The sequence below is a fragment of the Syngnathoides biaculeatus genome, chromosome 23, assembly GCF_019802595.1.
Source record: "Syngnathoides biaculeatus isolate LvHL_M chromosome 23, ASM1980259v1, whole genome shotgun sequence".
NCBI classification, from domain to species: domain Eukaryota; kingdom Metazoa; phylum Chordata; class Actinopteri; order Syngnathiformes; family Syngnathidae; genus Syngnathoides; species Syngnathoides biaculeatus.
In genome coordinates, this window is record NC_084662.1 from 13,417,800 (window position 1) to 13,433,185 (window position 15,386).

General features: G+C 45.9%; 1 pseudogene; it reads left to right on the forward strand.

The window, feature by feature from the left end:
* The first annotated feature begins 1,306 nt into the window (after nucleotides 1-1,306).
* On the forward strand, nucleotides 1,307-1,425 carry LOC133497065 (5S ribosomal RNA; annotated as a pseudogene).
* The last annotated feature ends 13,961 nt before the right edge of the window (nucleotides 1,426-15,386 follow it).

A 15,386-nucleotide genomic window follows, 5' to 3' on the forward strand; every position in this document is an offset into this window, starting at 1 on the left:
TGCGCTGTGACTGTTGTTAACCTCTCCGTGGGTGGTGTGGATAAGATTTGAAGTACGTGCGTGCGTGTAGCGCAGCGACATTCCTCTCGGCCTCGAAAGTATGATAATAACCTGTCGACAGGAGACCTTCCGTCGCTGGAGGAAAGAGAGTCGGTGGACGTCGAGGTTCGGGGGTGGCGTCGGATGTTTTGGTGCCGTGAATTGGAACAAAAAGTCGGGCCGCCGCTTTCGTGTCGCCTCGGCAATGCAAGCGCAGATTGTATCTTGAAATAGTCATTTAAGGCATTAAAAAAAAAAGATTGAAATAATTATGATGGCATAAGGGCTTGTAATTAAGGGCATTTCCATGTTTTATGTGTTTTATGGATAAAGGTGGGCTGAGAAGGTTAGAAGAGTTAAAAAAAAAAATGGAAGGAGCCTACGGGAATAGGAGTGAACTATTTCTCCTTGAGTCAGCCTAAAAGTCAAAGAAAGTCTGTGTCAGCCATTTTGTGGTTTTTAAAAGCAGGCTCAGGCACCAAGCATCCTTGTTGAAGATCATCGGTTTTCTCCTTAGATGACGGGGACGGGATGGTTCACCTTTAGTCCCACTGACGAGAAATGACCTAAGGTGTAGTCTAGCTTGGAAATTATAGTCAAGCTTCCACCGCAATTTGGAGAGGCCTCCTGATGGCACAATGAAGGGTGGAACATCCACAAGTGCCTTCGGTGGATTTGACTCGAGTGTGCAGAAACGTCGCATTTCAAAGTTGATCTCGCGTGTGATTGAGTGATGCTGCCGGTTTATCATCCAATCAGCAAGGCTTCGGCATACCTCACGAGAGCCCAGTTATGATCGGGAGACATAAAAGACGGGAAAGGAAAAACTTGTTTTTTTGCCAACCTTAGTGAGATCTCACCAAGGTTTCTTATTATAGTTCTGAGAGACCTTAAAACTTTGATTCCCAGAAATGTACTTTGAAAGTCAATTTTCAGGTAAAGCAGCACACTCAGAGGCGGGAGATCGACAGACGGATCGGTGCAGCGTCTGCAGTGATGCGGACTTTGTATCGGTCCGTTGTGGTAAAGAGGGAGCGAAGTCGAAAGGCAAAGATCTCAATTTACCAGTCGATCTACCCTCACCTATGGGAACGAGCTGTGGGTCGTGGCCGAAAGAACAAGATCCCGGATACAAGAAATGAGTTTCCTCCGCAGGGTCTCCGGGCTCTCCCTTAGAGAACGGGTGAGAAGCTCGGTCATCTGGGAGGGGCTCGGTGTCGAGCCGCTGCTCCTCCGCATTGAAAGGAGCCAGATGACGTGGCTGGGGGTTTACGGCCATGCTACCCTGAGAACGCCCGATCTCGTTAGGTCTCGGGAGCTAAGCGGGTTTTGCCCAGTTTAGTACTTGGATGGGAGACCGCCTGGGAATACCAGGTGGTGTAGTCAGGAAGGGCATCTGGCGTAAAACTGTGCCAAACAAATGTGCGTTCATCTGAGATGCAAGCTGAAAGGAAAAGAAGAAGAAGAAGAAGAAGAAGATGAGTGGGCTGGGGCATCTGGTCCGGATGCCTCCTGGACGCCTCCTTGGTGAGGTGTTCCGGGCACGTCCCACCGGAAAGAGACCCCGGTGACGACCCAAGACACGCTGGACAGACTATGTCTCTCGGCTGGCTTGGGGACGCCTCGGGATCCTTCAGGAAGAGCTGGAAGAAGTGGCTGGGGAAAGGGAAGTCTGGGTATCCCTGCTGAAGCCACTTACCTCATGACCCGACCCAGAGAAGCGGTAGAAGACTGCAACACATTCACACCAGCCATTAAAGACAAACAGTCATTCACACGCATACCCAAAGCGATTCACAATCCCACAAATGTCTGCCCTGGATACTTGGAAGCCGACTAAACTGTTTTCGACCCCCCAAAAAATTCCACAGACTGTATAACGACATTCCTGTGAACGCTCTCTTGCATGTAAGGATTGTCACGGTTCTACAAAGCCACTTATCATCAGACATCAGATATCAAATCGTCCCAGCCATCTCCCAAAGTCCACTGTAACTACTAAAAACAAACAAATCCGCATATGTACAGCTCACAACGGTGGATGCGAGTATTAAAAGGTAGGCGGACGACACCGGGGATAGGGAAGCCTCACAGAGGAAGAGGAAGGAGATAAATAGAAGGCGATGAATGAGATGACCCAAGGCAAGGAGAAAGAGCCAAACGGTGAGACGCAGAAACTAAATTACACGGTGGCTCATGTCAGCAGTTGTAATTAGTAGCTTAGTCAGGTGTGGCGAGCAGGACAGGATGTGTCAGGGTGGAAAAAAAGAAAAAGAAAAACAACAATAGCACATACAGCGTGAATGAAGTTTGATGCACGCGGGGAGGAGGATGACAAGCGAGGAGGAGAAGGCACGGCGGCGCTGAAGAATGGAAACGCAAGGCAGGTCGCGTGTCACGCACGAGAATGATGTGCGCGGAAATCCAGATGCTTGTTGAATGGGCTGGAGCGGCGCCAAGGTAAATGTTGCTTTTGGAGGGCAGGAACACCGAGAGAGAGAGAGAGAGAGAGAGAGAGAGAGGAGACGGGAGTGAAAGCCGGACTACAGACGTCAACACGCGGCGACAATACGGGCAGCGCAAGGCGGGAGGAACCGAGGGAGGCGCAAAACCAGATTGTGTAGATCAGCGGTGTCGAACTCATTTTCGGGGGCCACATTGTAGTTACAGTTATGAATGTTGAAACCATGAAAATCTTTCACCTCGTTATATTTACAGATTAGTTTTGTAATCCCAAATCAAGGGTAATGGGGTTTTGAGCTATTGCTGTTGTTTGGGCGCAGAATATTGCTTGAAATATCTCAATGTTATCAATTATATCACAAATTGAAACTTTGGTACAGATTTTTCTTTTAAAAAAATCATGGAAGTTGATACTTATAATTTGCCTTCACGGGCCACATGAAATCACGAGGCGGGCCAGATGTGGCCCCCGGGCCTCAAGTTTGACCCCTGCGGTGCAGATCCTAATAAATGATATCAGAAATAAACACGGCTCCCAATATTCACTCTTCGATGAATCGCTTTCTCTCTTCGGACGACTCACTTTTCTCCCGTTGTTTGGCCCCGCCCACAAATCCTGAGCAAGTGTGTCTGATCGAAAGCGTGTCAGCTATTTAACGTAATCATCACCAATCAGGGAGACGACCGAAAGTGGAAACAAAACTCAGATTTTTACTTTCAGATTAGCGCCCTTGACGAGCGGGAAGGAGTTCCGAGTAACTCGGGGAGATTTTTTTGCATTGCCACCATGCCATGCCATGGCTGTATTGTGCACGCCGGCACCCAAATGGGCAACCTTCACTTCCGAAGACAAAATGCTTGTCTCCCACTCAAGAGACGGATGGAAGTAGATGTTTCGGGGAGGGGGGGGGGGATGAAGATGTATTTGTCTGATCCGGACATAGCTGGGTGACAGCCAACCCCCACCTTTAGAGAAAGCCTTTTGCCTTGGGGCAAGACACTGACATACACACACTGCGAGGAGGAGTCATGGGGGAAAGGGGAGGAGGGGCCGGTGGCAAAGTAAGTGGAGTCAGTCACAAACAGGTAGATAGAAACTGCCTGAGAGAGAAAGAGAGAGAGAGAGAGAGAGAGAGAGGGGCGGGTGGGGGGTGAGAAAAAGAGAGAGAGGTTTAGCAGGGACAAGAGCCACTGATTGCTCACACACACTCAAGCTCTCCACACGACCTCACTTATGTGTGGCTCCTCTCAAGGCTTCACAGTAAGTCCCTTCCATCCTTTATTTTACCCCCCCCCCCACCCCCTCCCGACCACAGCAAATGCCAATCATCCCGCAAGGTCTCGCAGGCCCTCTGAGGGATTCGCGTCACCCCCGAGGTCGAGGGCGTCTTTGCAGCACTGTGGGGGGGTCCACAGCTGTGAGCCTTTTGATTCACGTCTCGACTTTCGCAAGATGCTTTCTGCTGTGTCACCGGCGGCGTCCACGCTTTCGGAGTGAGCTGTCAGGCGTTGTGACAACTCATTCCGAGGGCCGCACGTTGTTTTTTTTTTTGGTTGTTTTTTTTTTTGTGACAGAAACAAAAACGGGGTGAAAAGTTAACGCAGGTTTGCACTCTGAGACCGGGCCTCGGCGTGCGTTCACGTCGTAAAACCGATAATTGTGAGACTGTACGGCGGCAAGATACACGTTGTTATTATTGGTTTTATGTGATTATAAATTTGTGTTGACTGTGCGGCATATCACTAGTTTATCCCTAAAATTGTACTGTATGACTTTTTTTTTTAATTAATTGGAACTTCATAAAGCTTTTAGGATTGCATTTTATTCTAACTTCCTACTACTATCATTCCATAAATTCAAATTTATTGTAGCTCTATTGTTAATTCAAATGCTTCAAAAATTTTGAATGGTACATTCATTTAGAATGCAGGCAATGAACATATGAATAATTATTATATTGTTTATTAAAAAAAAAAAGAAAAGCAGCAGTATTTAGCTGTATTCTCACGCGGCCCGCCGCACAGTGAGCATCGCGGAGTGGAACAAAAAAAAAAAAAATGCAACTAACGACTCAGATATGCAGACTAGAAGTTGGACTCTCCCAAACATAACTCTGGAAAAACTGAACCTGAGAAATTGCATTATCATCAAACAATGTTTTGAGATCTCACATGGTGGAAATTTGAAAATTCACTTTTTTTTGATACACAGCCCACTTAATAACTCAAAATTTGTGCCAGGATATGAATGGATCAGTTTGTTTGTTTTTTTCATGTGTGGTAGTAATTGAATGTTTTCTCATTTAAAAAGTTTAAAAGTTCCAGAAAACACAATTATGGGGTGACATCTGATCCACTTTTTTTTTTGTTTTTTTTTTTATTATGCATTTAAAATTCAGACAAACCAGTCCAGGATCGGTTCCAAACAAAAGTGTGTTTGCTCACATTTAACAGTTTGCTATCTTATCGCCATCTGAGTGGCAAGCTGATGAGCATGAGGAGGAAGCAGTTCTGAGAGGGCATATCCCAGTATTGTTTTTTTTGTTTTTTTTTTTTTTTTTAATCAAAGCTTCTTCTGTCTTCACTGTTTCATCCCATCAGTCGTGGGGGAGGGAGGGGGTGAGGGAGGGGGGGGCGTGGGTGAGATATCTGTCTACAATCTTCATGTGAACTGGTAGGAGAGACAGTACACAAGAGAGGAAGAGAGCACAGAGCCTCATTTGGTCCGGAGGAAGTCTGCTTGATTCACTGAGACCGCTTGGCTGGTTTCCTTGTGAAAGTGGTCTTGCTGCAGGGGGAGAGGGGGAATGACGCGCACAGGAACCTCCCTTGCAGCTCCGGGGGTTTGTGACTGGGATTTTCACAGGATGTACGGGACAGTGGGGGCAGAGGGGCGGCGAGCGTGAGGGGTCCACTTTGAAGTTTGTTTGTCCGGTAAGTCGGCCGGGCTGGGAAAGTTAAGTGGCTGGTTGGGTCCTTGCTGTAATTTTAACTCCAGAACATCTTGTAAAAGGCCTCTTCTTGTCTCTCCGGTTAAAGTTTGTAGAAATCTGGCTGTAAAAATATCACAAGAGTGTAGTATTTTTATTACCACGGCGACCTGGAGCTCCAGCTTTAGTGGACTATATATTGGTGGTCCACATTTTATGCTGTTTTTATTTGAAGAATTGACGCTGTCAATGTCCGTGCTGACAGTTGTTCTTCAGACATACAGCGTTGCACCCGCGTGTTGGAAAATTATTTTAACCAATAACTCTTTAGTTGCAATATAGCTCATTTATTAAATATAACTTTGATCCATTTTTTTCTCATCGTTATGATTGAAAATTTTAGCGTTTAAATTTCTTGCACTACAATATATATATATATATATACAGTGGTACCTCGGTTTTCGTACGAATCGGTTTTCGAACGAAAATTTCGAGATTTTTTTTTGCGTTGGTTTTTGAACGAAAATCGGTATTCAAACACCCCGACCAGCTGACCCATGATGATTTGTTATCGTGCTTTTGAACGCACCCCCCGAAAAAAACTGAAAAGATAAGGCAATGCACTACCAGCCTAGCATATTCTACTAGGCTAAAGTATACATTTTAAGCAAAAAATATATTTCTTAAATGATTTAATTATATAAAGTATTTAAACTTTACATGTATTTCTACTATGCAGTTTATTATCAGGAAAAGCTAAAAAAAATCACTTAAAAAGACAATTTTTTTAGGCCTCAAACGCATTGCTTCATTTTCCATTCATTGTAATGGGATAATGTGCTTTGGTTTTTGAACATTTTGGTTTCCAACCAGCCTTCTGAAATGGATTGTGTTCGAGAACCAAGGCACCACTGTATAACTTTAGTCTAGTTTTTTTTTCTCATGGTTAGTTATGATTGAGAATTTTTGCATAATTCCCCTTTTAAATTTCTTGCACTCTAATATTTTTTTGGGGTGGGGGAGGTCATTCTCTTTTATTTTTATCTGTATTTTTAAAATGCTTGAATTATCTTGTTATATGTGTTTTAATTAAATTTGCTTGCTCTGGTTGCTAACTAAATCGACTTCATTAAAAAGTCTTCAGATGTAGATTTTTCAATTGAAATAGTACAGTCGTAGTTACACAGTAATTAGAAGGTAAAAAAACCATGTAACATCATCAAGCTAAATATAATTAACCTAATCCTATTAATTCCTGATTGTTAATTGTGCCTGTCTATGTTTTGCTTGATCAGGGTGAACACGATAAAGCCTGTGACACTTTTCCACAAAAAATGCCTTGTCATGGTAGATAAAGGATATTTTTTGTGGGTCACTTAAAAAAAAAAAAAAAAAGTGTACTTCCTTTGTATTGTTGAATGTTATTAGAACAATACACACTGTCTTAACTTCTTGGATACTATGACTGCGTTTTTGTCTCTTCTGCAGCATGACCCCCATGATCTTGTACGCACACAAAAGGAGTCTTGGGAAATAACGTTGTTGAATTTTTTTTTCTCTTCAGGCCTCGTTCTCTGAGTGCAGCACAGACATGTTAACCTCCGAAGGGTCACCACTCAGGCCAGAGGTCACGGCGGTCGCAATGACAGAGTCTACAGACACAGACGTGACGTCGTGGAGCGAGGCCGACTTTGAGGACAAGTGCACGTACATTGTGAAGGACCAACCACTGGAAGAAGTGTCCAAAAACTGCAGCAAGACCCGAGCCGAAAGGTCCTTGCCCAGGAACCTGGCCCTGAGACGCCGCTTAGACTCCACGCAGGTTAGTTCATCGCGGAGTCGTATCCCGACTTGTTTGCCGCTACCTTGCGTCACCCCTGCATCCACTCATCCATCACCGGGTGGGAAACGCTTGACACGCTGTCGTCTAATTCCAGCCTTTGCTATGTCGAGGCAAAGCCCGAGACAATTGCCGAGTCCCTCAGCGCATAGCCTAAGGACTGTGTGATTAGTAGCTACCTCGGATTCTCAGCCCTTTTGTCCTTGCGCTCAATTACACCGTAAAGCAAAGTGGGGGGCACCCGGACCCCCACCTTATAGGTCAGCAGCATTAGGCAGTTTTATTTGCAAGCATGTTGTAAGGTGGTTTATGTTTAACCCGAATGCAGGAGATCGTAGATAGTAAGCCAGACGGTAAAAGATTAACCCCATGGATGACGCATGGAGAGTGGACGTGCTTTGGTCAGACAAGATCAGAGGAAGCAGTCAAGATGTTAAAATACTCCGTTGTCTGTCTGGAGTCTGGTTAACACCAAAGAGACTGGGATCTGTTACAGCCACCCGTGACACAAGAGAACGGCCACGGAGCTGCCTTACACGGGGTTTGAAGGTCCTGGCTCGAGGTGACGTGAATTTATAGTCAATGGGAGATGCCCGCGATACTTTATCCCTCTCAGCCCCAACCTGGAGGCGCGAGAGCCGTGCGTTTCACACCTGGATGTGACAGAACATGAGCGGTGGTGAAATTTTAATGCGAGGACAGACGAGAAAGAAAACATTGGCTTTTCAAATATTCACCAGGACTAAGGGGAGGAGCACAATCTGTCACTCTGTCTTTCCGCAAGTTTGCGTTTTTGTTTTTTGTTTCCCCCACTGTGGAGAGAACTTCCATATTACGCAAGGTTGCGAACAGATTCTTCTTCTTCTTTCGGCTTGTCCCGTTAGGGCTCGCCACAGCGTGGCATCTCAGATGGACGCCTGTTTGTTTGGCGCAGTTTTACGCCGGATGCCCTTCCTGACTCAACCCCCTCTGCATTTTAGCCGGGAGCGTTTTCCAAGTCGGTCTCCCACCCAAGTACTAACCAGGGCCAAAACCCGCTTAGCTTCCGAGATCTGACGAGATCGGGCGTTCTCAGGTTAGCATGGCCGCGAGCTAGGTTTGTGTACAGATTATTTACGCTAATACACATCAAGTCTCTCTGACGCAGCCTGATCGACGTACAATTCAGGAAAAAAAATGTCCCTTCTTGACATCAACTTGATGTGAAAACTTCAAATAAGCCCCTTGAGCCGAGTCTACATTTAAAAGTGCTTCTAATGGGAGAAATAACCCCACTAATTTACCTCTTTGCTTGTACACCCCTGTAATTAGGCTCTTCAAATCATCTGGACGCTTGCCCGGGCCTTCAATTTGTAAACTAAGCTAACGTTGACTCTTCTTCTGTTCTGCGCAGGTCCTCGGAGTGACCAGCAAGGAGTTGATACCGAAAGGGACACGCTTCGGGCCTCTGGTGGGGGAGAGATACACCAACGAAACGTTGCTGAAAGACGCCAATAGAAAGTATTTTTGGAGGGTAAGTGAACAAGCGCAGCCTTTGTTTTGAAAACCATTCACATCCTCTTGTTCCATCTGAGACGTTGATGCGGCCGCGTTGCGGGACTGGTTAGCCGTTGCGGTTTCTGCGTCCTGTGAAGTTTCTGACACCGCCGAGGTGTCGACACATTCGCTGCACGGCTGGGCTGAGGTCGCGAGCGCACAGCTGTTCGGTTTCAGTGACGCGGCGCCGCTCCCCTCGCCGCGCTCGTCTCTGCCGGTAAATACGCTGAACAAAATGTCCGCACTTTTCCAGCGTAGCGAGCGCTCGCGCACTGACGCAGCAAAAGGAAGTGGCTTCTGAGCCTGAGAACCTTCCAAGTGAGCAGCGTTTGGACAACTTTCTCGACACGCTCTCACGTTCCAGCGCATCTGCACAAGTGAAACCAAAAGAGTTGGTTCAAGTGCTTTGATAACATGCCAGAATGCTTACACATCTTCAATACCTTCTTCGGAGAGCTGCTAAAAAACACAATTTCTACGAAGTGATACTTGTCGGACTATGTTCGGTATTTTCCTTGCACCCCACTCTTTTACTTTCACAGTAAAAGTCGGCAAATTTAATCTGAAGCTGTAATGATGAGTAAAATACATAACACTCATAAGTTTGTTTTACTCAAAGTATGTTTTTGCAAGTGATAAAATGTGAAGCTGACTTCAAAATTAAACCCAAAAGCCAATAAAACTGAGAACAGATGATTCATCGGTGATGTAGCGATGAGTGTGTAAACAGCATTGTACTCAATAAATAAACTTCCTGTGTTACTTTTTGCAATAAAGACCCACGGCGCCTATCTGAGAGAGATTATATCGCATTTACCATAAAAGCATCTATCGGCCTGTGACTTCATAGTTTCGGATTGAGAGCGCGTCATAAAGCTGATTAGTCATCAGCGACTAAATGCGTGGCGCGATTGCGTCCCCCGCTGCAGGTCTTCTCCCGCGGGACCTTGCACCACATCCTGGACGGTTTGAATGAAGAGAAGAGCAACTGGATGCGATACGTCAACCCGGCCCGCGGCATCGACGAGCAGAACCTGATCGCGTGCCAGAGCGGTCTGGACATCTACTTCTACACCGTCAAGCCCCTTCTTCCCGGCCAGGAGCTGCTGGTGTGGTACTGCTCGGAATTAGCGCACCGTTGTAACTACCCACCCCTGGGGCAGCTGGCTATGGACTGTGCTGGTAAGTGGATGTTAGGGATGGTTTTTTTTGTTTCGGTTTGAAGAATAGATGGTGACGTTCAGGACTTTATAAAGCAACACACGTGCAAACTAGTCTTTCGTATACCGTTTCTCAGTGCGTATGGGATGTATCTGGGTATCTGGGTCGGCGCTGAAGTGCCGCGCGGTGCGCAACAGTCGACGATTAGTTTTGGTGTGATGTGAGACTGGAATCATTGTGAACGGTATTGGAGATGTAACAGCCAATCAAAATTGCAAAAATGTATAACAATATATTTCAAATTTCCAAGTATCCATTTCAATACAGTATATAATAAAGTGTTCTACAATAACATTTTAATTACATTTATAATTTCATATTAAGGGGGAACGGTAACAAAGCATTGCCCTCACAGTTCTGAGGTCCCGGGCTCAATCCTGGACCCCCCTGTGTGGAGTCTGCATGTTCTCCCCCGTGCCTGCGTGGGTTTTCTCCGGGCACCCCGGTTTCCTCCCACATCCCCCAAAACATGCAATAATAATTGGACACTCTAAATTGCCCCTAGGTGGGATTGTGGGTGCAGCTGTTGCCTGTCTCTATGAGCCCTGTGATTGGCTGGCAAATCGGTTCAGTGTACCCCGCCTCCTGCCTATTGATAGTTGGCATAGGCTCCAGCACTCCCCGCGACCCTCATGAGGATAAGCAGCAAACAAAATGGACGGATTAATGGATTTGATATTTAATTGCGGTAAAAAGTGAAGAGTTGAGAGTCTCCGTTTCCTAAACACAATGAGGCCAATGCTTTTATTGCCAACGGCTTATGAAATACCCACATACTTTCTTGTACTCTGACAAGTTATTTGAAATATCAAAATGTTATATACTGAAATTAAAATTGCTCATGTTGATAAATGAGCTAAAATGGGAAGTACTCTTTTGTCACTGAGGGACGTCACTCGCAATCAAACAAGTGGCCGACTGACACGTTCTTTGTGCCGGTCTTTAAAAGGCGGCTCAGCCACGCCCACGGGGCCCTTTTGTTGGTCGGACTCCCTGAATAGAGGGTCCCGTCCCGAGGTGTAGCCACAGTCCTCGGTGGTAAGACGAGAGCAGTTTCTGGACTTGTGTGGGTTTCTTCTTGCGCGGCGCATAGAAACACAGCCGTCAGCTCGTTGCCGCACAAAGCGCGTGCCTCTCCATTCACGAACACAAAAGAGCACACATGCTTCCGCAGTGAAAGGCATCCACGCAGCGAAACGTTCGGTGACGCACAGTCGACACGCGTATTGACGAACGCGAGGTCGCCTGAGCTGCTGACAGCGTTCTGGCACGACCTTTCTTATTTACTTGGCGCTTGAGGAGGAGGAGAAGTAGGAAGCGCACCAGTGACTACTTGAACTTCCTGACAGGGCAACCCGCTGACAGACTGATGTCTCACTGAGTGTCGGCTGTTTGTTTGCACAGGAGGGGGGGGGGTCACACAGGGCGGGGGCGCGTAGATAAGGGTCACGCCATGTGTTTGCGTGGACTAAAAGCGTTAAGAGAGAATAAGGGAAACCTGCATGCAGACACGTGTGTGCAGTACTGCTTGTGACCTCACAAAGGTGGAATGGGTATTCTGCTTCAGGTGAGAAAAAAATTACAATCCTCAGCCAATCAAGTTCTTTTGAGTTATAGTTCATGAAAACAAATTCAAAGGATCCATAGAAATGGTCGCCTTACCTGAAAAACGTTCACTTTTTACATTTACTTTGATGAGAATTCCTCTAACATTCTGAATGTATTCTCGAAACTTTAAAATCTTTTTTTAAAATCATAATTTTACATTTTTTTTTCCTTTCAGTTTGGCCTTAATATCTAGTTATAATACAATGATGTAATTCAAATAAAATAAAGAAACCAGATTTTGAGGAAAAAATAAATAAAAGTTATTAATTTTCAAAAATTGAAGGTATTTCCATTTATTTTTATAACATTACAATCTTTATCCTCATAATTAAATTTTTTTCCCTATTAGTATGGACCTGTAGACTTGTAATTTAGGCAATAAAGTCACCGTATTTCAATGGAAAAAATAAAATTATAATTTGAAAACATAAAGATGGTGCCCTTTTTGTTATACTTTTAGACTTTTCCTACAGTATAATTTTATTTTTTCAGAATATTTATCTTTACAGTCTGACCCAAAAACCAAGTTCATTAATTACAATAAAACAGCAACAAATACCAACATTGAAGTTGGAATATGACGGGATAAAGTGCAAATTTTAACAAATTAAAATAATAAAATCCAAATATTGAAGCTTTTCTTTAAAAAATAATGTTTTAATATATTTGCTCAAATTTTCATTCCAACTCTCCATTGTTAGTTAATTATTTATATATAGAGGCCATAATGGAGTAATTTTGACTTTTTTTTTTTTGCTATTACAGTCCAATTGTTTCAGCAGATTGAGCAGCTTCAAGGGTTTCTGTGTTGGCAGCTGCTAGCACCCCCTACAGGACTGGAGTGGAACTGCAAAGCACAAACATCGCATTTTTATAATTCAATCATACACATATAGGATTGTTCTGCCTTTTAACTGATTCCCGTTGGGTTTTAGGAAAATAAGACCTTAAGTTTTACATTACAAAAAAATAACTGATTCACAAACTGAGATATAGTTGAATGGAATACAGTGCTTACATTTTCATATCCTTTCCCAGAAATATTGCGCTTGCGCTAATATCCTGTGCATTGTTTGTTTCGCCAACAGAGCATCGGCAATCACAAAAGAAGACAACAGAAAAACGAGGACACAGCGTGACTGAGATCCTCCGAGAGGAGCCCCCCAAGCCCCTCACCGGCCTTCATCGACAAATGGACGGCTCCTTATCCCGCGTTAACCTGACAGTTTTCCCAATCGTCTACCCAGTTCAGTCACATTCGGAATCTGTCCATAGATACGCAGCTCCGCCCCCTCTAGCATCCTGCAGCCCTCCGGCTGCCGAAAAACCAGATCAAAGAAGTCATATTCCTCCTGGTTTACACTTCAGCTTTCAGCACAACCCATGTCATGTCCTAGCCAAACCTTACCCAGAACCCTCAGTACCAGATCAGGTTTATCCTGCCTTGAGGCACACTCCCTATCTCCTACCCCACTACTCACCTTGCCCTGACGGAATTCTACCTCACACCTACCTGTCCTACCCTGATCGACTAAAACCCTACCTGACCCTCTCCGCTCATTTGCTGCCCTTTGACAATTATGCAAACCTCCCCCAACTGGGACACAAGAACTTGACACTTGCACCAAATACCAAAGACGACCTCATTCCTTCTCCAAACGGGGAGACCAAAGATGAAAAGAACGACCCGTCGCAAAGAACAAACTACCTCAAGATCCAATCCGAGCATCCCGGTGATGCGGACGTCCCCTTACCATCTACGTCCGGTGCCAAATCCGCGGTCACCGCCTCATGCAGAGCACAACCATCGCTGGCACCTGGAGGATGCTCTCCGCCAATGGGCACAGCGGCTTCTTTGGACCGCGACCCCTCCAAACCGACTACGGCCACCCAAAGCAACACCGCGGATCCGATGCACCTCAGGAAGCACAAACGAGAGGACCACGTGATCGGCTACAAGACCTTGTCATACCCTCTCACCAGGCAGAACGGAAAGATCCGGTACGAGTGCAACATCTGCAGGAAGGTCTTTGGCCAGCTGTCGAACCTCAAGGTAAGGTGTTACAAGATCAGTTATGAAATTTATATTATTTCGAGGACTTTTAACACTAACAAGTACGGTCCTCAGGTCCACCTGCGGGTGCACAGTGGCGAGCGGCCCTTCAGTTGCCAAACCTGCAACAAGAACTTCACTCAGCTGGCTCACCTGCAGAAACACTACCTGGTTCACACCGGAGAGAAGCCCCATGAGTGCAAGGTAGGTTTCTCAAGGCCTACTCTAGTTCATACGTGGGCTGGGAATGACAAAGTTCTCATTGCTTGATGCAGGTATGCCACAAGCGATTCAGCAGCACCAGTAATTTAAAGACCCACCAGCGGTTGCACTCCGGCGAGAGGCCTTACCAGTGCAAGCTTTGTCCAGCCCGGTTCACTCAGTTCATCCACCTGAAACTCCACAAACGGCTCCACACGGGGGAGCGTCCCTACCGGTGTCCCCGCTGCCCCAACGCCTACTTCCACCAGTGCAGCCTTCAGGTGCACCTCCAGGGGTTCTGCCCTCTCTCGCCCGCCCCCTCGCAGAAATACTCCCCCGAGGAGCTCCACAGAGTCAACTCGGAGATCGAGAGGTTCGATGTGAGCGAAGCGGCGGAGCAGCTGGAGGCCATGGCGGCGGAGACCAAGATGGACAAGAGGGATGTGCTCAACCTCATACAAAGGATGGACCCTCGCACCTCCGACCAACAGGACGGCACCACGGGGGCCTTCGAATTCTTTGACTCGGCGCAGAAAGGTTCACCTCCGCAAAACCACCACGGACGTCCTCTACCTCTGCATCCGAGCAGCATCAAGCGGGAGTCGGGCTGCATGTCGGAGAACTGAAAACTGAAGACGGACTTGCTAATCCAGCCATATAATCCTTACAGGTCAACTCAGCAGCTGTGTGGCACTGCCCCATTTGAGGTAAAGCCTCATCTGTAAACCGCCGCTGCACACGAAGTATCAGGACTCCTTCAGGACAGCCTGGGACTCTGTTGGTTTAATGTATAAAAAGTTGCTAATTTATTAAGTTGTCCATATTGATCTATACAGACGGGGTTCTGTGTCGTTCTGCATCACTGTCATGTCTGCCAAACGGGTGATTGCGCACGAACACTGTTTTTATTCCTCGCGGTTACAGAGCGAGAACGGGTGTGCGTTTATACATCTTCTAATTAAAGATAAAAATAAAGCAGCGGTATGACTGTATGAAGAGGAAGCCCCCATTGTTTGTGTAGCGGTGCCCTTTTCTGAGCAGGCCGCGCTGACGTCAGGGATCGAGGACGTAGATAAACTTCCTGTTTATGGCTTCGGGATGTATTTACAACAGAATGTGTCAGCGTCAACCCTTCACCTCGCTAACTGGCTTTCAGCATGAATGGGCAGCTAGTTTCAGATTTACTGTATTATCTTATAAAGTGACTTGGTATTTTAGTTCCAGAAGGTAAAATGTACATTAAGAGTTTTTTTTTAATTCGTGCAAATACATTTTATGATATAACAACACTGACTTTTGTTTACGTCGCCATATTGACGGTGTAGCAAGGCATTGTTCAATGCTAAGTCGGTTGGAGATGACACGAAAATGTGTCTTACAGCACCTTGCCCAGTGTCTTGGCTGATAAGGTCAGACATTTAAAGGGTCAAAATAAATGAAGGTACGTGGAAAAATTAGATAAACTCGGCATAGAGGACCCGTATTTAATGCCGAA